General features: G+C 46.1%; 1 protein-coding gene across 1 annotated transcript in view; it reads left to right on the top strand.

Moving 5' to 3' along the window:
- ARFGEF1 (ARF guanine nucleotide exchange factor 1) overlaps positions 1-27078 on the top strand; it is a 1973034-nt gene that overhangs the window by 1464453 nt on the left and 481503 nt on the right. The gene's annotated exons all lie outside the window — the stretch shown is intronic.

The raw sequence follows: 27078 nt of genomic DNA, 5'->3' as shown, positions 1-27078 counted from the left end.
GCAAGGGGACGGCAGTTGCTGTCTGATCCTGACCCTGTGGGTGTATATATGAGGGAGGATCACATGGGAGGAGACAGCTGTCGGAGGAAGGGTGTTGACTCCATCAGACGAGATGCAGCATTCTCCCCTTCCTTCTGAAGAAGACCTTATAATACCCAAGTTTTTGATGGCTTATCATCCAACAAATTGCCCCATTGTAAAAGCCAAAAAACCCTTTCTTTTTGTCATTCTAGTCAAAATCCCATTTATACCTCAAACATACACAACACACATACATATAACATCTCCTGTTTCTGATGTTTCTCTCTCTAAAACCTTTGAACAACATAAATTCAGAAATCCAAATACATATATGGACCTCAGCTCCCATAAGGTCTCAAGTACTGAGACAAAGAAGAGGAGGAAAGAGTTGATGCAGATAGACAAGAGCTCAAAGAACAAGAAGCAGACTCGTTGTTTTCCAAACCCTGAAGTGTGTGGGACCTTTATAACCTAGAAGCCACACTGTTGCAGGAGAGGATGTCAGATCCCAGCCGGAGGCTCACTGATGCAAAGCACACAGGATCCGAGAAGGCTGCCAGTACTGCGGGAGAGACGGCGCTGACAAGCACAGAAGGTCCTGGACACATTGGGAGCAAAGCAGAAGCTCCCAGTTGGCGGGCTGCTCGAGGGTGCAGCAATTCCATACCCGGACCAAAGTGACAAGACGACCTGTAACCACAGAGCCACGCGGACAGCTAGATGGATGTTTGCACACTCCATGCTGGAGAACGGATGAAGGAATCATCCCACCAACACACGGACCACATCAGAGGTGCAAAGACGACCCAGGGAGTCCACCGAAAGTTGCTGGCGACCCGGGGCACTCCGAAAACAGCATCAGCATGTGAATGCAGAAAATAGATATATATTATTTGAAGGCAGACAAGGCAAAGTACAAAAGTCAAAATTGTTTAAAAAACAGACAAAACCCAATGTTAAAAGAAAATGCCCAAAAGGAAGAAAATGTGAATACTGACAAGATAAACTGCTGCAGCAAAACCCAAATGAATATATATGCATGAAATGTCAAGGTGGGGGAAAGTTGATACAACTGTGGGATTGAAAAAAGGGCAGTGAACCCAATAAGACGATTCCTGGCAGATGAGTATACCAGGCACATCTGCCAATTCTGTAAAGGAAAGTTTAAAACTGTGGCGAGATACCTGGCAGGTGAATACACCAGGGGATCCGGAGAACCCATAAATGAATTCCTGGCAGGGGAGTATACCAGGAGTTACACCCAAGATTGTAGAGGAAAATGTAACTGCGTTACGAAATACCTGGCCGGGAAGTATACCAGGGAAATTGAGAAGCATATGATAGAAGTCCTGGTAGGTAGATACACGAGGCACTTGGAGTTATACAAATACCTTTATCTTTGTGACAGGATACCTGGCAGGGACGTATACCAGGAGAGCTGAAGAGCTGACAAGAGGATTCCTGGTAAAGGATTACACCAGGTAATCCGCTAAAGTACAAGAGAAGTTAGAGAAAGCTTATTGTTGAATTTATTATATGAATAAGAAGTTTTGAGAATCTAGTAACTTTGTGAATCCAGTACAAAGAAACCAAGGAAGTGTTTGATGTCATGAAATATATTGTTTGAACAAGAACTTCCTGAAGCAAGTATAAAGAACCAAAGCAATTGTTGTTCAAAAGTGACACTTTGTGACACCTGGAAACTGTTGTTCACAAAGGACACTTTTGCCATCATACCTAAATATCCAGTGGAAGGGAACCATCCTCTGGATCCAGGGGTTTCTCCTTGGAAAACACATTCTGTTGGATTTATGTTTGTTTTGGTTAAACACTTTTTAATAATCATAAGTCAGAAACATTTTGTTGCACCCCTTAGTTTGTTTTAGCGTGAGGGTCAGATTAGACGACTTTAGGATAGGGTCAGAGAGCCGTTTATCCAACCCATTTCTATTTAGTAAAAATGTCTGATATTGAGAATATTACAACTTTGTATCCGCCTGTCATTTATGACCCCTCACAGCTATCTAGAATTGATTAGCAGGATAAGAAGTGCCCAACAAAGTACCCTCAAAAAATCATTGTCAAAAACAGACCATCTAGTGATGAAGCATGGAGGGAACAGGTGCATGCATTGCAGCAATCAAAAATGATGATAGATCTGTCAAAGGATATTCAACATTTGCTCAACCGAAAGAAATCACTCATCTGTGAAGGTCTAGCTAGAGGTATAATTGAACTGCAGAAAAATGTGAGCGATCTTGCAATATATATAAAGATGTTGAAAAACAATCCACACAAGTACAGCCACAAGCCTGCCTAAATATATTAACAAATAGCAAGGCAATAAAGCTCTTTAATTGCGAAAGAGTTCACAAGCTTCCAGCAGCAACTCCTCTTTCAGCTCTACAAGAAAGCATTACTATTTGACTGCGGAGAAAGAGTGCATTTAATACACACAGAAAACCGCAACAGCATCCCTCTCACCCGACTTTTCCCCTCAAGTAATGAAAGCTGCTCAGATCCACACTAGTCGCTGCTAGTTCTAGCCACACAGCGACACCCACCATTGACTCTAACCCTACGACATACAAATGTCTATCCATGGCACTAAATTTACTACCATCTACCTCTGTACCCTGTCATTCTTTTTACCTCCCTGCCTACCAACAGGATCTAAAGACATCACATTGTTAGGCCTCCTACCATCTGGCCCACACACCAAATATAAAGCTACTATTCCGAAGAGTTCACCAACAACTTCACTATCGAACAACTTTAGTGTCGTTGCCTACTGAGCCACACTCGAAAACCTGCCCAGTCATACCCCACCAACACTAAGGCCAAGCCAACTCAGCTTAATACCACCGCCCTCCACTACCCCCTGCCTATTAAATGACAGGAATCTTCAACAACACTCCAGACGCCCTTTGATACACCCATCACCTATCATCAAATGCATCACTTCTGGAAACAGTTCCTCTAAAGACTCTGCACCTACTGCAACCACAGCCAAACCCGGACCCCCACAATCCAAAGGTATACTAGATAATGCCTCTTCTGCAATCAAAGGAGCACTTATCAATGCGAGATCACTTCCAGCCCATGCACTCAATATTGCTGACTACATAACGTTGTTTGACCTGGACTTCATAGCAATCACAGAGACCTGGCTCCATGCTGCTTCAGGACCCTCTCTTGCTATCCCTGACAATTTCTCTGTCATCCGGCATGACAGAGACTCAAACCTTTACAAAGGTGGAGGCATCGCCTTTATCCATAAAACAACATTGGGATTAAGAACCATTGCCAACTCAACTATGCCCTCTGCAGAGTTATCAGTCAACCTACCGACCTCACCATCCAGCACCATTTCCATGCCCCTTTTTGTTCATCCCCCTGTCCCAACTACCTCATTCGAGGCCGATATTCTGCTCCTTCGATCGACTAACACCAAACCTTAATCTCAAGTCATACTCCTGGGAGATCTTAACTTGGGTTTCCAGGACCCTAAAGATACTAAGGCATTTGGCATTGCCAACACAATCCCTGAATTAGGATTCCAACACAGAATATCTGAACCAATGCATACTAAAGGTAGAACCCTCGATTGGTTTGCTGACTACAACTGCAATATCTTATTTAACACACCTTGTGCTTGGTCAGGCCATCCATTATCTCCTTTATCATAAAGGAAAGTATCCACCCTAACAAATTGTCCCTGGTCCCGCCTATAAAAACTAGAAACAAACGTAACATAACACGTGAGAACCTGCTGCCCTTACTCAAGCCTATTACTAACCGTACTACACCAGCTTTAGATCCTACTACCCTAGTTGACCTCTATAACCATACCCTACTCTCAGCCATCAACAAAATAGCACCCCTAAAAATACAAAAATACAAACCTTGGGCGCACCTCCATTCCTGATATACCTCTTACCTGAGATCTCTATGAAGATTGAAAAGAAACGCTGAAACATTATGGAAATGTACCCCCACCTTAGCCAACAAAGAAAACTTTTCATTAGCCTCCCTCAACTACAAAGAAGCTATCATCCAAGCAAAAAAAGACAACTATAATAACCGTATCACCAATGCAAAATCAAGCACAAAGGAATTGTTTAACATCTTGAAAGAGCTATAATCCCCTACCCCAGCCCCTGACACCTGCACCAAAGATATCTCTTGGTGCTCTAACATCCAGAATGCACTGCAAGACAGAATTGCCATGCTTCAAAGCAAAATAGAATCTAAAAAACTCCTCCTATCCAGTTCCACACCCACACCTATCCCCTCTTTACCAGATACGATCACACACAACCAATTCAACTTCTCCCCTATTTCGACCAAAGAGGTTCAGAACATAATTTTGAAACTTAAACCTTTACATTGTCAGGGAGATTTCCATCCTGCCCCCATTATTAAAGAGGCAGCGAAGGATCCCTACCCTTTATCACAACTCTCATTAATACTTCCTTTAAAACTAGTACGGTACCAAACAATCTTAAAGTTGCTTCGGTACTACCTCTACTAAAAAAGCCTATTCTAGAACCCAATAATCCATCCAATTATAGACCCTTCACCACAGTACCCTTTCTGCTGAAAATTCGGGGCCAAGCAGCATATCTGCAGATTCAAAACCACCTGGAATCTAACAATCTTCTTGGTCTCCGACAATCTGGATTCAGACCCATACATGGCACCGAAACAGCACTGATCGATCTTAAGACTCAAATCCTCAAAGATAAAGGCAAACTGGCCCTGCTCCTACTTCTCGATTTGTCGGCTGCATTCGAACTTGTTAATCACAAAGTTCTCTGTAACCATCTCACATCTGCGGCGCACTTCTCAGATGTAGCCAACACCTGGATCAAGTCTTTCCTCAACAATCGATCCATGAGGGTCTTTGTGCCTTCAGCTTCAACAGAGCCAACCACAGTCACATGCAATGTTCCTTAAGGCTCCTGCGTGTCACCAACATTATATAATGTGTTTACAAAACCATTATTCGATGACCCTGACTATTTGGGTGTCACCTACACTCCTTATGCGGATGACACCCAAATACTCATCCCCATCACAGGTGACCACGCCCTAATCAGCCACACACTTAATAACATTTACCGGACGATCTTATTCTATTAGATCAAACCCCAATTGGCCTGCAAAGGCAACTGGACAACTTGGTTTGTTACACCAACCAGAACAACTTAGAAATCAATAGGAGTAAAACAAAAATCCTGATTTTAGAGAAAGCTCCAAAGAAAGGCGTGAAACATAGCTGGTACATCGATGGAACCAAAGTCGACCAAGTTGTCCAGTTTAAATATCTTGGGATAACAATTGATTCCTCTTCAGTCGACGTTGGAATGCAGAAAGTCCTCTGGTCCAAGATACGTAACCTTGCGGCTCAAACGCGTGTAATTGACAGAAAGTATGGCTGGTTTTCACTGCTCCCTGCCCTACAATTTTACAAATCCATAGTGATCCCATCCATCACCTATGGGATGGATGCCAGTCTGGCTATTCCATCAGCCATATGGCCCAAACTGGAAGGATTTCTGTGGCGTTACGTACTCAGTCTCCCGAAGTCGACTCTAATAGCAGTAATACGTCAAGAGCTAGGACTGCTGTCACCTTCGGCATTAATAGATCACATTAGTATGCAACTGTACAGGAAGATTCTAACCCAAGAGGGCCTGCAACTCTACAGATTGTTGGCTAGTGAACTTATCAAAGGTATGTGTCAGAAGTTCAACATCTGGGCGGAAAAGAAAAAAGTCTTGCTTAATTTGATAGCCTGTACGGAAGACACCTTGCTCGCAAATCCACAAAGAGTGAAACAGAAAATGGAAGATTTGGACTGGATAAATATGCAAGAACAAGCTTCATCCTATAAATCCATTTTGCATTTACCTTTAACAGCACGCAAGTGCAAAGATCTGCTGCTGCATCTCTCCAAATTCCCTGATAAAACATTGAGAGGAACTTTTCTGAGAGCAAGACTAAATCTTCTCCCAACTCGTGAGGTCGTGCAGGAGTGTAGGCTCTGCCCAAAGAGCCATCAAATCGAATCAATCCGACACTTGATGCTGTCTTGCCCAACAATGACTGAAGTAAGGTCAACCTATCTTTGCCCTTTGATTTCACCGTATGACCTACACGAGGAAGAAGTTTGGTGGACTCTTCTTATATCAGGAGTTAACATCAGATGGATGATCGCAGGAACAAAGATTTTAACTACTGCCTTAAAGAAAATTGCAGCAAAAGAATAATTTAAATAAAAAACTGAAACCTTCAAAAACTAGGAAATCTGGACTATGAAAATTCTGAGATTACCGAATGGTTTCTCTTCCTTGTAAAAGCCCTAATTGTGGCTATTCACAAGTAATAAAAAAAAATAATAATATTTACCTGATTATACAAGCCTGGATAGCCAAGCATGGACTCTGTCTCAATGATGAGAAGACAGAGCTCCTCCTTTTTGGGTCCCCTGCCAAACTGAATAAATTAAATGACCAATTCACCTGCTTCAATACCAACTAGACCAACCAGAACTGCTCAGTCACACTGTATTAAGATCCCTCGGTTCACCCCTGTCCTGGCAGCGAAAAGTTGGAACGCACTCCCCATTACTCTAAGATCAGAAACCTCATACCACCTATTTAGAAAAAACACTAAGCTCCGGCTATGTGAGCAAGAACACTCTAAGATCAGAAACCTCATACCACCTATTTAGAAAAAACACTAAGATCCGGCTTTGTGAGCAAGAACACTGCTAGCTCTATAACACTGCACCATTGTACAGCTCTTCCGCGCTATTGTAAATAGTATCTGCATTTACCCACTCTCTTCTTATTATTGTCAACTGTGAAACTTAATAGCCCATCTACAACATGTCAATATCTGGCTCCAACTTCACTATAAATCTACATTTATCATCCTGGAAAATGCTAACTGAACAATTGGTAATGTTATATTTTACTGCACATATGTAACCCCGGTCTATATTCTTAATTTTTTTGCTCAATCTGTAAGTGTATATGTGTAATCTTTTGTATAATTTTACTGTGTAACTTTAAGGTAAGCACCCAGATGCTGCTTAAACTAACTCACCTCACCGCCCACAAGCCTAGGGAGCATTCGGGGGGCCTTAGTTTACCAGCTTGACTTCCTCGCGGTCTGCAGCCAAGCCAGGACTCTTTCTGCGGCAGACAATGAGTGCTGATGCGGGCACCACCGTGGCCAGCCAGCCATGATGCTCATTTGACACAGTTGTCCTTGAGATCATGGCTCGCTACTCACTCCCCCTGACTCCGGGGGTAGCAGTGTATATTTCACTCACCACCTGCAATAAGATAACTACATAGAGGCTGTCCGTGCCAGCAACCTCTGCTAGAGCTTGAAGCTGCGCTGCCATCTTCCTCTGCGGTTCTCTAGCACCCACGAATTGTTGTGCATAGATACTGTCATCAAACCAACATATTTACTCCATGCACTTTTTAGTGGTTTGTTAAACTCATTGCTGCAATGGCAGTCTTGCATCCCATAGCCTTCCTACCATCACTCAATAATTGTGGTTCCAGAAGCTCCCACACTGCAGAACCAAATCAGAATTTCAATTTGCATGGGGTGCATGCCCTTGTGGGTGGGACAAAAACTAATATGCAAATGGATATTTCTCCTCTGTGAAAGGTACAGTGAGCTAAAGCGTGGTTGTAGACCCTCCCGAGTGGGCATCTTCCCATAGAACAGGTTATTTGTTCGTACTCGGTAGAGGGGCTCCCAGACCTTTTGCGCATATAATGAATAAATACCTTGATTTTGTTCCATGAAGGGCACCATCTTAATGGCTCCTTTCTGTAGTAAGATTTGGATCTCCTCCTTGAGGATGTGGAGGTGTTCGAAGGACACGGTGGATGGAGGCGAGGTGTTTCGAGGAACTCAGAGTATCCCTTGGCCGCTGTAACGAGGACCCAGCTATCTGATATTATTCCCTCCCATTGCTGGGCAAAGAGTATGGGTGGGAACGTGGATCAGTCCGTCATTTGGAGGCAGGGGCTGCTGTGCCCCTAGAGGCTGCAGCTCTTCCTCGTCCTATCCCGCGGTGAAACCCACGATGCTGGTACTGGTAGGACGTCTGAACATGCGGACTGTAAAAGGACGTACCAGACGTGCTTGCTCCGGCTTGGCCTTCCCTGAGCCCTGTGCCCAAAGGTTACGTGTGTTAAACACTCCCCTCAGAATGAATAGCTTGTTGGAAATCTGACCACAGGTCTTGATTGTTTCATGCTCCTTTTTCGCTGTCTCCAGCTGATCGTTGACAGCTTTGCCAAAGCGGAGACCCTCCTCAATGGGCATGTTAATCAGGCCGCTTGTGTCTCTGGCTTAAACCCTGAGTCTCTAAGCCAGGAATGTCTTTTCGGGAGAGTACCTTCTGCAGTGACCCTTCCTGAGGTGTCTCGGAATCCAAGATATTGTCCAGGATGTTTTGGGAGACCTGTTTACCCTCGGTAGTGATTTTAAGAAGATGGAAGCCAGCTGGTTCCGGTATGGTTTCCAGATGCCGTGAGACCTCATCCCACTGGATGCTGCTGTAGCTGACAAGCAACGTGGTGGTGTTTGCTATTCTGGTGAGGTACGCAGAAGAGGCTGTGATATGCTTATCTAGAGTATAAAGTCTTTTGCACTTTGTTGGGAGGTTGAGAGTGGAACACTGCTCTCTGTCCTGTAGTGGTGACCACTAGAGAGTCTGGCTTGACGTGGCCCCTAATGTAGAGGGGATCAGGAGGAGAGGGCCAGAAAGAGTTTTCCATACATAGATTAACAGCCCTAGTAAGAGAAAGGGTAGATGGGGACGGAGAGAGCCTTTTTTTGATGGGACTCCAGGAGTGGAATAGTCTGGCTAACAGGCTTTTTCTCGTTGAGCATATCTTCAACGAAGTTGGTCCCCGCGGTACTGGATTCTTCGGTGTTGATTCCAAAATGGTGGGCAGCCTTTTTTTAGCAGTTCATTGTAGAGAGGTTGATCTGCGATAGGGGAAGAATGACCACCCTCAACCTCAACTACGGAGGGGTCAACAAGGATGAGGTCTGGGTTGTTCTGGTCTTGAAAGTAGGTGTCTTCACCCTGTTGGCTGGGGCCACCTTGAATATACACCCACATGTCCTGGTCATCCTGTGTGGACTGCATGTCCCCATAAAGAGATCCTTGTAAAGGCTCCCTGGGTGGTAGGGCTGGGGCAGGAAGAGATGGTGCTGTTGACACTGGAGGAGGCATGGGAGGCTGCTCAGCAGGGCTTGAGGGAGTGGGCAGTTTACTCGTGGGTCCACAAAGAATGACATTTAACCCATGGTGTCCTCAAATTGTGATTCGGTGCAGGGGGTAGCAGACAGGATATATTTTGGTTGCTCTGTAGTGACCTTTGGGGTTACAGGAGGCGCTTCTGCCTGACAAACAGCGACAGGGGTGTCCTAGGGGCTCACCCTAGGGCGTTTTTTGTTGAGGGCAGAGGACAAAGGTGAGGATTCATCCTCATAGTGTTTAGAGGCCCGGGAGGCCCGTTTACCATGAGCAGAAGGCTCCTTGTGATGTTTTTATGGGCTAGAATGTAATTTGTGTTTTTTTTTGGCGGCTGTTTCAGCATTTCTGCCACAGCCGTCAAGCAGTGTTTGTGTGCGCCCTTCGCCGGAGTGTCTGCATGATCACATTGTGGTAAGCATGGTCGGCGGAACCACAGCAGGCGCAGTCAGCGCTGGGTCGGAGGGCCGAGAGGCGCCAACCGACAGAATGGGGGGGGTATGTGTTTAGAGGAGGAAGTTCCTCATACAAGCACACTGCATCTGCTTGTCGAGGCTGGGGACAGGCGTGCAGGAACTAGAATGTTCCACAGTGGTGTCCCCGAGCTCCGAATTGGAGTCTCGGCTGCCTCAGTATTGCGGGTCTGACAGAAAATCCCAGCGGCTGATTCTGACTGTGAGAAACCTGAGGGTGTCACACTGTCTGATCCCTGGGAGTCCCTTTCTCAGGTGGCCAGGGCATGGCCATCGGCCTTGGATCCAGTCCCTGGGGGTGGACGAGTGCGGGAGGATCACCTGAGTGGGGGGTCCTCTGGGAGTAGGATGGGGGCACCCGATGGTGAGACGTGGGACACCCTACCGTATGACACCTTTTCCCCATTGTACCCAATAGGGTATCTAGAAACTCAAACCCCCCCTTTTCAGACACAGACACTTTCATACGCACAACTCACCGTGAGCGACAATGGATTAACGCCTCCCTACCTGACATTCCCTCTGTTACCATACACCATTTCAGAACCAATACCGTTACCCCATCGTCCCCCATCCCAACAGATACCAAACCGGAAGCAAAGCATGGAATAACCAGGAAAAGGAAAGTACATATGTCACCCTGTGCCCTACAACAACCCATTTGTACCCAACACTACAGGTACCCCCTTCACCCTAATGAAAACCCACATGGGTTTTCCAGTATTGTTCGGGAAAACTAAAAGTCCCATAATCCACCCACACTGTTTTTCCCTAAAACCACTGGGACGAGGAGAGAGATTGGGAGGATAAGAATTACCCATAGGAATCCCTCGGCCATCAACTCCTATGGGAGACCGCCATGTTGTCCCGCTAACGAGGACAGACAGGGTCAGGCATTCCGTTCCAATCACATCTTCTCCACTAAAATCATGTAAACACCTTACAGTCAAGTTGCAAACATCTCCCAAAAGCACAATTACTATTCACCTAATATATAGGCCCCCAGGTCATCCAGGATCTTTCGAAGAAGACATCACCTCTTTAGTAGCCGAGAATTCTAAACCATCGGCACAAATTATCATCCTCGGGACTTCAACCTTGGTTACAACGACCCAAATGACCCCCCAGCTTCCTCTGTGGCCACTGCACTAGCTGAGCATGGCTTTACACAACTTAGCGTTCGACCCACTCACCTGAAAGGTAAGATCCTCGACTTGGTAGCTGCCCTTAACTGCAATATTGCCTGCAAAGACTCCCTACCACTTGTATGGACTGATCACCATCTCCTCTCGCTAGACCTTAATTTCAACAACATAGAGCCTAAAAAATCCTCTAATGTACCAGCTTGTCCTACCAGGAATAAGCGCAACATTACTGCCGAGGCCTTAATACCCCTGGTAGTACCCATACTTGACGCACTACCTGCCATAGCTGACCTTAACCTATTGGTCAATACCTATAACGAGTCCATGTCAAAAGCCATAGACACTATTGCCCCATTGAAAATACGCAAAGGGAAACCTAGAGCACACCTGAACTCCTGGTACACCTCCGAACTACTACTTAGAACAAAAAAAAGAAAACTTGAAACACTGTGGAAAACGGCACCCTCTACAGAAAACAGAACCAATCTCACTAATATCACATCCCTATACAAAAATGAGATAACTCGGACCAAAAAAGAATCATTCAACTCCAGGATTAACCAGGCAGGACCTAGCACTGAAGAACTATTTAACATTGTAAAGGAACTATATAACCCGAGTCCTCCTGCAGATACTTGTACGATGGACAAACCCTGGTGCACAGGCATCCAGAACGCCGTCGCTAACAAAATCACAAGGCTCCAAACTAAAATAGAGAACAAACGTCAACAACTTACCAGTAGCAAGACTACCAGCCCTATCACACCACCTACCATTGACTCTAACTCAGGCTTCACATTCAAGAAGGTAAATATACCCTAAGTACAAAAAATGATAGCCTCTTGGAAAGCATCCAAGGACAGCTGCCCTGTTCAAATTTTAAAAGATGCAGCCAGAGACCTATCCCCCTTCATTACCAAACTAATAAACTCCTCATTTGCCAGTAATTCAGTCCCAAGCAATTTGAAACAATCATGGGTTCTCCCACTTCTAAAAAAACAAACATTAGACCTGTCTATACCCACTAATTACAGACCAATCACTACTGTCCCATTCCTTCTGAAAATCCTAGATAGAGTTGCCTACCTGCAAATTCAAGATTATCTAGAGACAAACCAACTACTAGGAATCCGTCAATCTGGCTTTAGACCTCAACATGGAACTGAAACGGCCCTTGTTGACCTCAAAAGTCAGATTGATGAACTTAAAGATGAAGGCAGTGCCGCCATCCTACTTCTCTTAGACCTCTTAGCTGCCTTCGACTTGGTTGATCATAAAATCCTTTGTAACCACCTGTCATCGGCAGCACACGTCTCCCTCTCTGCTGTCACGTGGATTCAATCCTTCCTCGCAAATAGAACCATGCAGGTCTTCTCACCCTCAGCGGCGGCTGACCCGATCCCCATCACATGTGGTGTCCCACAAGGTTCATGTGTTTCACCAACTTTGTACAACATTTTTACAAAGCCTCTATTCGACAAACTGGACCATCTGGGTGTCACCTACACTAACTATGCAGATGACACCAAGATACTTCTAACTATATCAGGTAACTACAGCTCTGACGTCAACCGGATCAAAGAAGTCTTCACTATCATTCAGGCTTGGATGGCCACTCATGGCCTCTGCCTGAATGATGAGACTGAACTGCTCCTCGTTGGTTCACCCAACAACCTGTTGAAACCTAGTCCCAACTACAACAGTATCATCATCGATGGAAATACCATACTTATTGCAAAAAGTGTAAAAACCCTCGGTTTCTACCTTGATGCCAACACCAATCCCTCTAAACAAACCAACATGACTGCCTCCACAGGTAAGCTGATCAGGGCCTGCAGACCTTTTCTTTCCTCTAACAGTTGCCTCATACTGGCTAGGGCTCCTATACAGTCCAAATTGGAATACTGTAAAAGCTTATACTTAGGCGCAAACAAATACATAATCAACAAATAGCAAGTTCTCCAAAATAACGCATTACGAGTGGCTCTAAACATTCCCAGGCGAGAGCGCATCTCTACTATTAGAAAATCGTGCAAGTTGCTCTCCATACAACAAAAAATCGACCTAAAAACCCATTGCCTCACTTACAAAGCTCTGAACCACCAAGCTCCTCCATACCTCACCAACAAATTCACCCTGAAATCTTCTTCCAGAATTACAAGATCCTCCAACACACTATGCTTGGTGGTGCCCAGATTTACCTTAAAAAGAGCCGGCGTAACCAGCTTCCCGGTTCTAGCCTCCCAACTCTGAAATACTTTACCACTAGACAACAAATCCATCTCAACTTTTCAATCATTCAGAAACCATGTCATCTCATGGATACTGAACAAAAAGAACACCACATTGTCCCATTCATGACATCACATACGCACACCTTAGCACGCACTCTCTTACCTCCACGCCTTGTTTGTATTGTTCTGTACCATAAATGTGTATAAGCCATCTAAATTGTACGAATTGTATAAATTGTAAAATATATCCAAATGTTTAAACTGTATCCTGTGACCACTTACCTAAGCGCCCTTTTACCCCTGGGTCTGGAGCGCTATATAAATAAACAAACATGCACACCTGAACCAACTCACCACACCCTGGAAGTATAAAAGGCGGGGCAGGAAAGCACACTTTGCGTGAGTTGGGAATTCTGGAAGGTGCAGGAATCCGGAGGGAGACCAGAAGAGCTGTGGAGACCCTGGGAGACCTGGAAGAGGAGAAAAACACCCTGACACTGTCCCTTTGACTCCAGAGGAAACTGCACTGTGCAGAGGGAGCTGTACCTCCAGAAGGCAAGTCCAGGGGCAGCTGGGATTGCCTGGCAGTATCCACAGCAAGACTCCTCCCCAGGGTGATTCAGGACCTAAAATTGGATATTATCTCTGAGGGTCTGCACAGGAGACCATGACCTCAAGACAATATCCCCTTTTAGGTCCTGCAGCGTCCAATACCAAATGCTGTTTTGAGGAGCTGAGAAGTGGGAGCCCGGCAGAGAGAGACCCTTGTGAACTATGTGAGTAAAACAGGTACCAGAGATAGTGGCCCGGCGCCACATGGGCGTTCATTCGAAGATCTCTGGGTGGTACCCCTCTCCTGAATAAGGAAAGTAATAGAACTGAGATAGTTTAAACTAAAAGTGCCAAGAAGCCCTAGGGAAGACTGGCGTGAGGTGTCAAAGTGGTCATACGAGGGTCAAGCCAAACTCCTTGTACAGCCTTTGACACGTTGTGCAGCAAATGTGAACCTGACTTTGGGATGCCTGCAAATTCATTGTGATGACAGAACTGTATAAAGCCTGACTGGGGGCTTAAGAGAAAGCCTGACTGGGGGCTTAAGGGAAAGCCTGACTGGGGCTGAGACCCAGACTTCGGAAACGGGAAGAACCTAAGGGGTCTAGAATGACTTTTTGTTGATATACGAAATGTGGCAAATGTGAACCCCGAAGGAGGGATGCCAAGAGAAACCTAGGGGAAGGAAACCGTATATGATATATCAGGCCCTCTAAAGCAAAAGACTTTGCATGAAAGAGACTTTGACACAGAAGTTCCTGATAAAAGAAAAGGAACTGTAGCCCATGAGTGTGCTCTGCTCAAGAGTCCCACCTTGTCCCCTGCTTAAAACGTGGGGAAGGGAGAGCCCGTCCATAACATCCTGACTTATTATTTTGTGAGCACTTCTTTCTTTTCTTGTGAACACTATCCCACACTCTTTTGTAGCATAGTGGTAAGGATTGGCAATAGGTTTTCAAAGTATAGACCCTTTTTATTTGACTAGACTCTACTTGGACTGTATTTTTATGATTTGATGGTTGTAGCTTGCTCCCATCTTAGAATTAGGTTTAGATTAGGCGTTTATCTCACCCACTTTGCTGTTTAATAAACACCCTTGAACTGTGATCACTTGTGTCTGTCTTACTTTGATACAATGCCTTCCTTGCACGACATGGCGTATGCCGGCCAACGCTTGGTCCGGTGCCCCTTTAGTCAGCAATCCCTCTATTGTGTTTAACAGTAAACTGCAGAACAGGAACTCCTAGTTACAAGAGAAGGTACCCCATCTGTTATATCACTGAGCAGTGCTATTAACTTACAAAGCAAAACATATGTTATTTTTTATTTTTTTAAGTGGCTCCGTTAGGAACCTTAGTAAGTATATTTTGAATGGATTGTGTCCTCCCACGTATTCCTTATCTTTGATAAATCCACTTCCAGCTTGCTGGCCTCAGAAAAAACTTTCCACAGTAGAAGGTGCTGTGCATCGACGTCCCTCGAGTCGGTGCCCCTCGAAGGCCTCCGTATCGACGCTGACGTCACCATAGGTATAAATAGTCTCACGCAGCTTCCGTTGCTCAGTTCTGTTTTTCCGCGCTTCGTAAGCCTCGGAGGCGCAACGCTCGGTTCCTCAGTAAAATCTTCGAAAAACGTTGATTTCTTTGAAAAATCTTCAATTACTACGATGGCATCTTCATCCGCTTCATCGACGCCACGATCCAGTTTAAGAAAATGTCAGGATTGTGGAAAAAAGATGTTGTTAACCGATCCTCACAGGATCTACCTGTCGTGCCTGGGCTCAGAGCATCAGTGTTCGGAATGTGAGGAGTGTATGTCCATGACGGCGAAAGCATTGAGGGAGCGTAGGGGAAAGCTGGAAAAAGGTAAAACCGTTAAATTCTCTACCTCTTCGAAATTGTCCTCGGTCGAAACATTACTCTCCTCGCCATCGGAGAAAACATTCCCGCTCGAGATCTCGAAGTGGTTCTCACCACTGATCTAGATCGAGACATACGAAGAAGAGGCATCATAGATCACCTTCCTCTTCATCTTCTAACTCTCCAGAAAGGGTCACATGCCCCACTAAAAACAGCTCTCCAGCTAAGTGGGAGGAATTTCGCCAAAAAATGCTAAGGGTCTTCAAGAACGCTGTGTTGTCCCCCTCGGAGATGCCTAGAGGTGATACTCCGGGTGAAAGACCAGAAAAAGAAAGACGCTGCGAGTCGTCAACCTCGGCAAATAAAAACCCTAGAGAGCGTTATGAACCCTCGAGTAAGGACAAGGACTCTTCGCATAAAACTGCGTCATCGAAGCCACTGTTGAAGGTGACTTCGACTCATAAGACTGTCATCGACGCCGTCTTCGACCCCGATGAAAAATAGTCTTCCGAAGCCTCATGTCCCGACCACACCATCGGTACTCGGGGCATCGAAGGATCCTTCAAAGACGTCGAAAGGGGCGTCGATCATATCGACGACAACAAGTAGATATCCGATTCTCTCGACGACATCGAGACCTTACTCGGGTACATCGAACGCCGTTTGTCGAGACCTTTGACGTCTACATCGACAACTACAACCCTTTCTCAAGCAGTTTCGACCAATTTGGCTCCCTCATCTCTTGAAATGGGTTTTACCCCTTACCCACGCTCTGACTACTTCAGAGCTTTGTCCTCTATCTATGAGGAAGGAGAAGACTCTGATAATGAGAGGCCTTTTGGCTTACAAACTATAAGGGTTCCTATTCCAGAGGACCTAATATCTGAGGAAGTTAGATTAAGAGATCTTCAAGAATCTTTACAAGATGCCAGTGGCATAGATACCTCTCCAGAGGCTGACTTTGCCAGAAATGTCTTACAGATCACTTATGGCAAGAATTATGGAGTTTATGGTGTGGTCAACACCTGCAACCTCATTCCAACAAGATGATCTAACAGACATCTTAGATAAAGGGCCTCAAGAAGATCCGTTAGTCCCTTTTTGTGCAGCATTTCAGAGGAAAATAGCTACAAATTGGGAAACACCGGAGGTTATCCCTGCAGTAAATAAAAAGCTCTCTGCGAAGTACAGTGTGTCGGCCTCAGACCCTGTATACTTAATTAAGCATCCAAACCCAGAGAGTTTAGTAGTGCAGGCTGTAACGTCGTCAAATAGTAAATCGGCATACCCCACTATACCACACGATAGAGACGACAAACCATTTGATGCCATGTCTAAAAAGATCTTTTCGGCATGCAGCATGGCACTTGTCTGTTAACGCCATTTGTACCCTAGCGAGATTCAGCCACACACTTTGGGAGTGCGCTTCATCGGTGGCTGACCGTCTCCCAGAAGGGGAGGAACGAGACGCATTCTTGAATATCAAGGATGGGAAGGATGCGATGTGCGAGTCCCTCCAAACAGGTCTCGACTCTGCTGACAGCATCAGCAGAGCCATGGCTGCGAGTATCACAATCCGCAGATTTGCTTGGTTGCGGAAATGGTTGTCATTTCATCGTCAAGCATTTTAAAGCCTGCAATTTAAACATGTTTGACAGTTCATCGAATTTCTTTTTCTTTTTAGTTTAGTTTAGTTTATTTATTTATAAAGCAACCGGGCGCATACTCTTGAGAGCATGTTACAATAAACAGTAAGTACACAGTAGATTTACACACATATACAGCAATGTACAAAAAGAGTACCCTTAGCAGATTATAGTACAAGTACAGTGAAAGGTGTATATACATGACCTATAATACACGAGGACACTGGACTGAGTGAGGGTCTCATCATGGGAGAACAGCCATGTTTTGGTGGTGTTCTTGAAGGCTTGGAACGATGGTTCAGTTCTGATAGGCATGGGCAGAGTGTTCCAAAGTTTGGAAGCTAGGACAGGGAAACTCACCCCGCCTGCTTTTTGGAGTTTGAATCTAGACAAGGTGAGGCTGTGAGTTTGGGCTGATCTAATGGGTCGAGAGGATGTGTGGAGTGTGAGGCGAGCGGACATGTAAAATGGGGCATTGTTGTTCAGGCATTTGTGAGTCAAGGCTAGCGTTTTCAGGGCAATTCTTTGTTTTACCAGGAGCCAGCGTAAGTCCGATCTGACGGAGGAGATATGGGAGCGTCTCGGAATGTTTAAGGCTCCCCTTAAGGCATTATTTTGTACAGTTTGCAATTTATTGAGGTTAGACTGACTGGTCCCTAAGTAGAGAGCACTGCAGTAGTCGATTTTGGCCATGACTAGTGTTCTGGCGAGGGTGATGCAGTTGGTAGAGTTTAGGAAGGGTCTACAGGCAGTGATAGGTTTACAAGTGTAGGCGGATGCCGACCTAACTGCATTAGTTTGTCTGTTCAAGGAGAGCGTGGAGTCGAGATAGACGCCTAGAGTCTTGGTGAATGGGGGAGGGGTCAGCCGATGCCGTAGGGGAGAAGACCCTCAGAGAGAGTCAGAGAAGTGGGCTGCAGATTTAAGATGTTGGCAGAGTATTTGGTGGTTGACCAAATCAAAAAGCTGCGGAGAGGTCGAGGAGAAGGAGAAGAGCTAACTTCCCATTGTCCTTTAGTGTCTCCATCTGAGTTTTCAGGTCAATCAAGGCTGATTCCGTGCCGTGTTTAGGACGGAATCCTGATTGTCTTAAGCCCAGAAGATTATTTAGTTCGAGGTAATCCTGAATCTGCAGGTAAGCTGCGCAATCCAGGATCTTAAGTAGGAATGGGACTGTAGTGATTGGTCTGAAGTTAGTTGGGATGTTGGGGTCAAGGGAAGGTTTTTTGAGGAGTAGGATAACCCATGCACCTTTAGGTTATCCGGGACAATACCCGTCTTGAAAGAAGCATTTATGAATGCTGTGATGAAAGGGGCTAAATCGTGAGATGCTTCCTTGATAATAGGTGCTGGGCAGGGGTCGCCTTGGCAGTTGGATGGTTTTAAGTTGTTTATGATTCCTTCTACTTCGAGGGTGGTGAGCAGGGAGAAAGAGAAAGGTTAATGAGAGGGATTGGCTTGATGAGTATTGAATGTGGGTGTGATCAGTGGTTGGTCAGACTGTAGGGATTTCGGTTTATCTCTGATTTTAGATTGAAGGGTGGCAATTTTACCCAGGAGTGCTGACTGAATATTTGTGCACCAAGTGCTATATTTGGTACAAGAGTCAGGGAGGGCTGCAGGTGTCTCAAGTTCCTTAAGAATATTAAAGAGTTCCTTGGTGTTAGACTGGGCTGACATGCGGTTTTTGTAGTAATCTTTTTTTGCCTGGAGTAGAGCTTCTTTTTTAGTTAAGGGTGGCTATCAGAAGACCGTCCTTGTGGACGTCAGAGTGGTGACTTCTCCAAAGTGACTCTGCAGTACGTTTCTCTTTACGTAACACTCTGAGCTGGGGAGTGAACCACGAGTTGAGGTGAGCGCGTTGTTTGGGTTTCCTCAGTTTGAGCGGGGAAATAGAGTTGAAGGCTGCCAGCACTGACTGGTTGTACATGTCAGCTAGGATGGTGGGGTCTGAACAAGTGTTCGTAACATTATTTAAGGTGGGAAGGATGAGGGGGAGTAGTTTTTCCGTGGTAATGTTCTTTTTTATTTCTAGTGAGGGTGGCTGGGACGACCGGAGGCGTGGGTGGTGAGGCAGCTTCAATACTGAAGGTGATGACGTGCTGGTCAGACCAAATGCAAGGAGTGTTGGAAAGTACTCTAATATTGCAGTTGGTGTCACTGAGCCAGTCAAGGGACCGCCCTTTAATGTGGGTGGGTTCCTGTAGGTGGTGTGAGAATCCTAAATCTGTTAAGGTATTCGCGAGGTCGAGGGCCGCAGGATCATTAGAGTCTTGGTATCCTAGATTAAGGTCACCAAGAATGATGGTTTGAGAGTTGGATTTAGCATTGTCGAGTACTAAGGCAGAGATGTCATCCACAAAGGAAGTGGGTGGACCAGGGCGTCTGCATAATAGGTGGATGATGACCGTTTGGTTGGCTGAAAGTTCGAGTTTGACAGAGAGTAGGTCTGCGGATTTCACCTTCGTGCTTGGGATGGTTCTGAGTCCTAATGAGTTTCTAAAGATAAATGCAGTTCCTCCACCTCTCGAGGTGCAGTCTCATCTGATAATGGAGTCATCTGTGGGGATGGCCAGAGAGAGTGCAGGGCCAGATGCCGCGTGTAGCCAGGTCTCAGTGATGGCGATGAAGTCGAGTTCCTGAGTCTTGATGAGATCAGCGATGTCCAAAGCGTGGGCAGCTAAGGACCTTGCGTTGATCAGGGTGGCTTTGATTAAACCAACGTTGCTTGTTGAGGCTGTGTTGGTCTGAAGGTGATGGGGCGTAGGTAAGGTGGGCCTTTGTGGGGGCGGGCTGAGCGTCAGTGTTTTCAGATGTGAGCTCGGGTACATGGGGTGACCCTTCTTGCCCATGAGTCTAGAGCCTAGTCTTTTGTTTCTTAGAGCAACGGAGCACGGTTGGTTAGGTGAGGGTTTTTTGGCAAACTGGTCAAGCCATAAGGCCGGATCGTTGAGGTAGATGTTGTGGTTTTGAGGTGCAGTGCTTGGGTAGGTATCAGCAAGTCTGTAAGTGGAGGCCATGGATGTGGTGTGCGAGATACTGAGTGCAGATAGGTTAGATGATGGTAGGTATAACGTCCAGATAATTGCCCACACTAAGAATGGTGCTTGTAGTATGGAGAGCAGTGACCTTAGGGAGGGCAGGCGTGGTAACATGTTAACGAAATTAGGGAGGAAAAGGGGCACACAGTTTGTGAAGCGGTCACAGGTTAGAGTTGCCGGCACTCTTTATCTAGGCAATACGAGCTCAATGCTTGTACGAGATGGGTGCAGGCAGTCAGGTTAGGACTACTTATTCAGATATAACAATACGGCAGTGTAGGCAATGGGGGTGCATCAAAACAGAGGTATAAAGGCAGAGCAAATACCAAGGCTTGCACAAACGTTAGCATATCAGGCAAGGAGCAATGAAGGATGCATGAGGCACACGTCGATTGTAAGGTGCAACAACTTGGCCAGTACAGATACCCTAATGCTAGCAACAAGTGTTGGCAAATCAAATGAATGTCAATTAATAGGCACGGCAGAGTAAGGCAGGTAACCTAGGGTTAGTGGCAGAGTGGGCATGTCATATGCGGAGCAGTGCAACATATGCGGGCATAGATCAGGAAGTGTGGCGCAGCAAGTTAGACATTGCGTAGTGGACATTGTCAGGCAGAAGCAGAGTAACATGTATCATGATCCTAACAGGGAGATCATAGCAGTTCTGAGCAAGACACAATAATTTTGCATGCGAGCACAAGGCCAATAGCGGAACAGTTTCAAGGCATGCACAGGCAGGCAAATCAACAAATGAGGGCGGTAGCGCGGTCATTCAGTGGGCGGGTGCAGGCCGGGTGGCAATGTGCATCAAACATAAGCATTGCAGGCAAATTGAGCAAGGTAATGGTGTGATCACTTGGTAGTGAGCAGCAGCTGCGGGGTAGCGCCTAGTGGCTCAAAGATGCTGTCGAACAATCAGTTTGAGCTAAAATCGGGCCGATAGTGATAGATGCGCAGACTTAGTACACAGGTGTATGTCCATGGGCAGGGATTAGAGCGAGGTAGGGATGGGCATAATGGCCAGGCAAACGGTGAGTAAGGCTGAGGACAGGCTAGGACAGGAGTCAGCCTTGTTGCACTGGGCCTTAGTGCAAGTGGGCCGGCTTCGCCTGCCGGCTCTGGATAGGATGACTGTAAAGGACCACCAGATGGCTGTAAAGGACCACCAGCCAATCGGGTCTCAGCAGAGTCTGCTGGGGTAGGTTAGGCACTGGAAGGCTCAGATGTAATGCAAGCGGCCATCTTTCGGTGTGCTGGGCTCCTCGTGTTCAGCATTGGTAGACGCATACAAACGGTAACGAAAACGACCAGAAGCACAGCACCACGACTCAATTAAGATGCAGGAACAGCACAGGCATCAGGGCAACGTGGCTGGAGTATTGTAGTGCGCAGATTTCGTTTCAGGCACAATGCGAGGTGCGCTTACCAGATATGTTGCTAATATTCTGAGTAGCTTCCCTGTGAAGGACCACTGCTCCTGCAGGCTCGCGGGAGCTCCTGCTCCGCTGTAGAGGGAAGGGGGAATGAAGTAGCGACTGGGACAGGCTAGGACATGAGTCAGCCTTGTTGCACTGGGCCTTAGTGCAAGTGGGCCGGCTTCGCCTGCCGGCTCTGGATAGGATGGCTGTAAAGGAGTAAAGGACCACCAGCCAATCGGGACTCGGCAGAGTCTGCTGGGGTAGGTTAGGCACTGGAAGGCTCAGATGTAATGCGGGCGGCCATCTTTCGGTGTGCTGGGCTCCTCGTGTTCAGCAATGGTGGACGCATACAAACGGTAACGAAAACGGCCAGAAGCACAGCGCCACGACTCAATTAAGATGCAGGAACAGCACAGGCATCAGGGCAACGTGGCTGGAGTATTGTAGTGTGCAGATTTCGTTCAGGCACAATGCGAGGTGCGCTTACCGGATATGTTGCTAATATTCTGAGTAGCTTCCCTGTGAAGGACCACTGCTCCTGCAGGGTCGCGTGAGCTCCTGCTCCACTGTAGCGGGAAGAAGAAATGAAGTAGCGGCTGGGACGATGGTCCAACTAAAACGAAGAAACAAAGGTCCAACTAAAACTACATCCTGCAGCTTCTCTAGAAGCCAGCGGTCCAAAAAGTAGGAATTCCATAAGGCAACATGGGGGGTGGTCACCCCCCCAAAACTCCCCGTCCAGCACCTATTTTTACCTATACCCAACCCACCCAACCACTTATCTACCCTTTCCCACCATCCCCCACAAAAATGTGATGAACTGGCAAACACATTTAAACTGCAGGCTTTGAAATGCCTGACGATGAAAGAACGTTGTACCGCGGAATTCTCGTTTTGCTCCTGGTGTACAAGCCAGACTTCTGAATATGCCCTTTGACGGCACCTCACTATTTGGCAAGAAAGCTGATGACAGTTTGGAGAAATTGCAAACCTCCAAAGCGGCAGCCAACTCCCTTGGGGCTGCAATTTGTCAAACTCCAAATCACCCTAGCGGTACGTCCTGGAGGGGGGAGCCCTTTCGTTTTTACTCCGCATTCGGAAAAGGCAGAGGGCAGCCAGCTCAAAGGGGCCAGAGATGATTCACCTGTGGTGAAGGGGTCAAAGGTACCAGGTCTGCATCAGCAGGTGCTGCTTTACCCTCGGTATCTGAGTCAGCTGCTCCTAAACCCCTCTGAGGTCTCTCCACACAAAACACCAGTAGCAGGCAGGTTAACTCAACATCTGACAGAATGGCGGGCTATTACGTCAGATGCTTGGGCATTGGAGACAATTGCCCAAGGTTACTGCCTGCCTTTCCTACATACTCCTCAGAGTCATCCACCGGGGAACAACTCTTTGAAGTGTCCAGACCCGCTCCTTATGCAGGAGATCTCAGACGTGCTAGAGAAAGGTGCCATAGAACCCGTACCTGTAGCAGACAGGAACAAGGGTTGCTACTCCCCCTACTTCCTAATACCAAAGAAGGACGGAGGATTGAGAGCCATCTTAAACTTGCGAGAATTGGACAACTTCAAGATGGTCACCCCTTCTCAAATCCTTCAGGATTGGTTGGTATTTCTGGACCTTTAGGATGCTTCATTTTATGTGCCAATCCATTACAAGCACAGGAAGTACCCGAGGTTCGTCATTGCAAGTTCTCACTATCAATTTCGTGTTCTGCCATTTGGGCTAACCTCCGCGAGAGGGTCTTCACCAAGTTAATGGCGGTTGTGGCAGCAAGTCTAAGGAGGGAAGGGATTCATGTCTACCCCTACCTGGACGACTGGTTGATTAGAGCAGTGTCCCCGGAACAAGCTCAGATTCATCTAGATTATATTTGCCACTTCTTCCACAAGCTGGGCTTCTCCCTCAACTTAAAGAAGTCACAGATGATACCATCACAGAATCTCCAGTTCATTGGAGCAGTCCTGGGCACATCCCTGGGAAAAGCCTCGCCACCAGAGGTGAGGGCTCAAGATATTCTTCAGATGGTGACCAGATTTCAAAATGCCCAGCGTCTCCCAGCCTTCGACTTTTTGAGGTTGCTCGGCCTCATGTCATCCTGCATTTTTCTAGTGCCACAGGCTCGCCTGAGAATGAGATTTCTCCAGTGGGCGTTAAGGACCCAGTAGTCGCAATTCTCAGGAAGATTGTCAGATCTCCTACAAATCCCTAACAGAGTAGCACGAGACCTTCAGTGGTGGGCCTGTCTTGAGAACATCTTGAAAGGAGAACCTTTTTGGCAACCATGGCCGGAGATAACAGTAGTCACGGATGCCTCACTCACGGGGTGGGGAGCCCATGCCAACGACTTAACCATCTGCGGTCGATGGTCTCCTATTAGAGCTGAGAGCGATCAGGCTAGCACTAAAAGCTTGCCTGCCATCAGTACAGCGGAAAAATGTTCTGATAATGACTGACAACACAGTGGCCATGCACTACCTCAACAAGAGAGTCATCATAGGTCGCTGCCACTGTGCAGAGAGGCAATGCAGCTCTGGTTCTGGGCAATACAAGACGGAATCTCTCTGTCGGCAGTTCACCTAGCCCGGAGAGAAGAACACGGCGGCGGACGCTCTGAGCAGGCAGACCAGTCTCCCACGTGTGGGAACTAGCTCAGGAAGTCCTTGAAGAGATCTTCACCCTTTGGGGAACCCCTCAGGTGGATCTGTTCGCCACCAGTGTCAACCAGAGGTGCGATCAGTATTGCTCAAGGGAATTTTCCCCGACAGGAGCTCTAGGGGACGCGTTCGTGGTGGACTGGGAGTTTCCACTTCTGTACGCGTTTCCTCCAGTCCCCGTCATTCCTCAAGTGATTAGGTGGTTGAGGAGATTCCAGAAACCCATGATTCTAATTGCCCGGGATTGGGCCAGAGAATGTGGTACCCGGATCTTCTACACATGTCCATCTGTCCTCCGATTCGTCTTCCACAAAGAGAGGATCTTCCCTCGCAAGAGGAGGGTCAAGTTCTCCATCCCGATATGAGAACTCTCAACCTTCACGCTTGGTTTCTGAAAGGTTGAGAAACAAAGATTGGGACCTTCCTGGTGACGTAATGGAGGTGTTGCTTTCAGCCAGAAGGCCAGCAACTAAATCTTTATACCGCTGCCATTGGAACAAATTCTGCAGCTGGTGTAGAGATAAGGATCCTGACCCTTTTTCATGTAGTACCAAAGGTGTTATGTTTCCTACTATATTTGGCAAATTCAGGCCTTCAAGTTGGCACAATCAAGGGGTACCTCGCCACGCTTTCAATCTTTAAACGCATGGCTGAGGAACCTTCATATTTCAAGTTGCCCCTAGTCATTCAGTTTCTGAAAGGGTTGATTAATGTTTTTCCCCCCCAACTCCTTCTCAAGACTAGATTTAAATCCCACAGGGGAATTTAAGATTTTTAACGGGTACTCCATTTGAACCTCTTCATTCCTGTCCGTTAAGGTTTCTCACTCTGAACACTATCTTCCTAGTGGCTTTAACTTCTGCCAGAAGACTGAGTGAATTACAAGCTTTATCTTGCAAACCTACAGATACAGACTTTCACAAAGATAAAGTAGTTTTTTAAGTGAAGCCAAATTTCCTCCCAAAGGTTGTCTCAGAATTCCATATCACTCAAAAAATAACCTTGCCTTCATTTTACCCTCCTCCTCACCCAGGGAAAGAGGAAGAGAGATTGCACAGGCTTGGATCCAAGGCGTGCCTTGAGTTTTAACATTAACAGACATGCGATGATTAGACAAGCAGATCAGTTGTTTGTGGGGTATGCAGGACATAAACTACCTATCACGAAACAGCCCATCTCAAGATGGATAATTCTGACTATCATAGAGTGCTATAAATTGGCAGGAAAAGATCCTCCTCAACACCTCAGGGCTCATTTAACCAGGGGTATCGCAGCCTTGTCAGCTCTCCAAAGAGGAGTTCCAATTAAAGACATGTGTGGCTGCCACATGGTCGTCTGCACATACTTTCACCAAATTCTACAGTCTTGATTCCTCCACTAGCCAGGAGACTAAATTTGGGAAAGCTGTGTTGCACTCTGTGCATCTTTAAGAAATCATTACGTTTTACTCCCGCCTCCTATTACACATTACTGCTTTGGGAGTCTATCAAAGATGAGGAATATGTGGGAGGACACAATCCATTCGATGAACAAGTTACTTACCAACTGTAACGTTCTTTCGACTGGATGGTCCTCCCACCTATTCCTTATCGCCCCTCCCATCCTTCCCCGCAGTAAAACTTCCCTTGTATTTGCTGCCTATGCTCCTTCAAGAGTACTAACCATCTCATACTGGGCAAACACAGCACCTCAAAACGGAACTGAGCAACGGACGCTGCACAAGAATATTTACACCTATGTTGACGTTGGGGTCGATACGGAGGCCTTCGAGGGACACTGACTCGAGGAACTACGACACACAGCTCCCTCTACTGTGGAAAAATGTTTCCGAGGCCAGCAAGCTGGAAGTGGATTTATCAAAAATAAGGAGTAAGTGGGAGGAACATCCAGTCGAAAGAACGTTACAGTTGGTAAGTAACTTTTTCTTTTTGTTTAATTTTGTTTAGGCTGGGAAAAAACGGACAAAACTATAAACTAGAGTCTGTGCCCAATCCTTTTGCGAGGGTTACAAGCAGGGCTCGGATAACATTTAACTCCATAGTTCCATATTTTTCAAAGTTTGAAGTCTCATGATTATTCAGCAAGTACAAATGTAATTTGCATTACCAATGGGAATACTTTTTCAGCGAGTGGAAATATAGTTTAACTCTTGAACAGATATTTTTGGCAATTCAAATTTCTTTACACTTAATAATTCATGTAATTCCTATGGGAACGCGAATATATTTGTGGAACTTCCTCAGTGGGACCAGGGAGTAACCTCCTATGTGTACCTTGCTTACTATGTTATGTTGACCACATTTTCTAAGGGGTATTTGCCTATTTTTAGGGAGTAAACGTGGCTGGTATGCCTCTTTCTAGGGGTAATTATTATCAAGTATTGACAGTGCTCTCTTCTCAGGGAAACGTAATGCTGATGGTATTCAATGGCACAAAAGTCCTGATTATCCTACTCTGGGATGCAGCAATTCTGACGCACTTATTCTCCTGACACAAATTATAAGGCATGATATTCTGGGCCCATGAATGATTTAATACTAGTGAAAATAAATTGTTACTACTATTTTTTCTGGCACACCCATTTTGGTTGTCATTATGTCAAAGAAATAACATAGAAGGTCTACATTTTCTTTTATACCAGCCACAAATTACAAGTGGAATTTGTTCTTTGTAACAACATTTTTTTTTTTACCCAAAGGAAAACCTCATGTTCTGTATTGAATAATGG

This window comes from Ambystoma mexicanum, chromosome 5q (genome assembly GCF_040938575.1).
Source record: "Ambystoma mexicanum isolate Mex_15411 chromosome 5q, UKY_AmexF1_1, whole genome shotgun sequence".
Classification (NCBI taxonomy): domain Eukaryota; kingdom Metazoa; phylum Chordata; class Amphibia; order Caudata; family Ambystomatidae; genus Ambystoma; species Ambystoma mexicanum.
Note: the sequence above shows the minus strand (reverse complement) of the source record. Positions and strands in the feature narration are given on the sequence as shown.